Raw genomic sequence first — 2,688 nt, forward strand, 5'->3', positions numbered from 1 at the left:
CCCTCTCCCTTTTTTTTTTTTTTTTTTTAAAGGGGAGGAGGGCAATGGAGAGACACTGATCTAGCCCGGGCTGCAACGAATCCGTGCTCCCCGGCTGAGCCCTCTCCGTACGCCCCGCTCCGCAAGCTCTCCTCACCCGCTTCACGGGGCATTTTTAAAGCTCTCCCTCGGCGCTCGGCGGGCTGCGGGCGGCCGGCTCCCTGCGTCTGCCGTGGCACCCTTTCAGCTCGCCCTGGGAGAGATCCTGAAGGAGCTGGCAGCTCTCAGCCCCGCTCTCGGTTAATTGCTTTATTATGGGCGGCTGCCCCAGTTCCCCCGAAGGGCTCCGCCGTCCCTTCAGCCTCGGCAGGGCTTTGGCTCTTGCTGTCCCCGGTGTTGAAAATTAAGCTCCGGTTGCAGGGGGATCTTTCAAAGAAAAAAAAAAAAGAAAAGAAAAAGAAAAAAAAGGCGTATATGTTGTCGTAGCCCGCCTGAGTGAGAAATAAAGACATGCACACTCGTAGCTTCCTGGCGAGATTGGATTTCGCGTGAGGGAAGGGGAGGGAAAGGACTGGTGTGAAACAGCCGGTGTGGGGAGGCGAGCGGGGGGCGCAGCCCCTCGCCGGGGAGGCAGCGTCTGCAGGCGGCTCCCGGGTCCCCGCACCTCTCGCCTCTCCCGCAGGAAGAACTGGCGTCTCCTCTCTCCCCTCTCCCTCTCTCCTTCCTGAGAAGATGCCAGTCCGAAGAGACGTTTCCCGGCAGGTTAGTTGCCTCTCCCCTGCCTGTCCCCCGAGCCGGGCGGCTCCTGCTCCTCGGTGCCGCCGCGCTCCGGAGCGAGGGGATGCCCGAACCTTCCCCGCTCCGGCGGGCGGGAGCCCTTCGCCCCGTGTAGCCCCAACCGTCCAGCAGACAGTCGCTCTTCCTCTTTGCCTCGTTGGGCGTTTGTCCTTCTTTTTTCCTCCGAAAAAAAGTTTTAGTGGTGGAAGAGATGGTGGAAAGACGTGCGCTGCGGATGCCGGGGTTGGGGTTTGAAAACGAACCCCGAAAGAGAAATGTGCACAAATTTAGCACGGATAATTTAACGCAAATGCAGCCGAAGCGAGCAAGAGCTAGGTTCCGAAGTCTCCTCGGTCCGTAGGGTTTGTAAACGTTCGTCTCAGGTTAATTGCCTAATGACCGAAGTACTTTTCTTGGCCAAGAGCTCTTCCAAACACGCTGGGAACACCTCCTCCAGCGAACCAGTCCCGGCACATGGGTGCAGCTGTCTCCGTGACACAACGAAATATTCCTTCAGATGGAATGGGAATTGCAGGATTGGTGTTAAAACGTTGTCTACCGCCCAATATGCGATAAAAACCTTCTCGGAGTTTGGTTTCATTTAACCACTTTCATCTACAAGTTCAGCGCAGATGCTGGGACAGTCAACGTCCTTTTGAGAAACGCTAGTCTCGATTAACAAGAGACAGAAGCTTAAGCCTTTCAACGATTATTTACATCCCAGAATCGTCTTATTTATAATTCTTTAAGGTTCTAAAATCGTCGCATTTATACTTCTGTAAGTGTGTGTGTGCGTATACGTATAGATAGATAGATAGATAGATAGACAGACAGACAGACAGACATTTAGATGTGTATCGCCTGTCATGCCCGTTCTCCCTCTCAGACATGCAGGCTGTGGTTGGGGCAGCTGTGCTGGACGTGAACTAGGAGAACGGGTAGAACTTTTGATGTTTTATTTCTAGCATTTGTTCGGCTTCGGATACGTTTTAAAATGTGCATCTGCTTTTAAAGATGTGCCTGGGGGAAAGAAGAAGAAGAACAAAAACAAAGTGAATTGTGAAAATGGAAAGTAAAGGCTGGCGCTGGAAAATTTCGAACTGCTGCTGGCAGACTTTGACCCAGTCCAGCTGAAACGAAGACAGTTTACCGATCTCCACAATTGTCGGATCGAAGCTGGTTTTATCCACAGCTTAGCCGTGTAGGGGGAGGAAACTTGTGTAAAAGAAACCAAAACGTGCCGTTTCTTTTCGGGAAGTTAACTTTTATTCTAAAACCCCGGGCCGGTTATTACGTCGGAAAATTAATAATGATGATGATAAGAATAACCTGCTAAATTCCACCCAAATGGTTTCTATACGTACGTCAGCCGGGGTTAGCGAGAAGTGCACTTGTTTTGTTGATTGAAGCCGAATATCTTCCCTTCAACAAAATGATGTGGCACCGGAGGAAAGGGTATTGTCGGTAACACCTAATACGGGCATTTCGGCATCTGCCGTTCCTTCTTCCACAAACACGTGTATTTTGGACAAAATAGGGGCATAACGGCGCCGAAACTGTTGCCGACACCACAGTCGGGCAGGTGAAGCAGAGCAGGCACCAATAAAGTATTTCCTTTATTTCTTCTATCTGTCTATTCCCAGCTGCGGTTTCTTCCTTACCCCAAACCTGCCGAGTGTCCGACGCGAGGGTACGTCGGAAGCCCCTAAGAGCTTTGAAGGTACGCCCGGTGGGCAACACACGGCACTCCTTTCTAGTCGGAACCGGGTGTTTCTTGTAGCTCACCGAGCTGCAAGTCGAGTGCCAGGGGCAAGAAGAGGGGGGGAATCATGACCCGCTTGAAACCAGCGGATGTCTGGTTGGCGGGGAGGGCGAGGAGTGGCGGCGGTGGCAGCGCAAGGGATGGTGCCCGTGGAGGGGCCGGGGAGCGTG

The 2,688-nt window shown here is 52.6% G+C and overlaps 1 protein-coding gene across 1 annotated transcript in view; it reads right to left on the reverse strand.

Moving 5' to 3' along the window:
- WNT7B (wingless-type MMTV integration site family, member 7B) overlaps positions 1–2,688 on the reverse strand; it is a 96,525-nt gene that overhangs the window by 88,439 nt on the left and 5,398 nt on the right. The window lies entirely within an intron of this gene.

The sequence above is a fragment of the Pygoscelis adeliae genome, unplaced genomic scaffold, assembly GCF_000699105.1.
Source record: "Pygoscelis adeliae isolate BGI_AS28 unplaced genomic scaffold, ASM69910v1 Scaffold215, whole genome shotgun sequence".
Classification (NCBI taxonomy): domain Eukaryota; kingdom Metazoa; phylum Chordata; class Aves; order Sphenisciformes; family Spheniscidae; genus Pygoscelis; species Pygoscelis adeliae.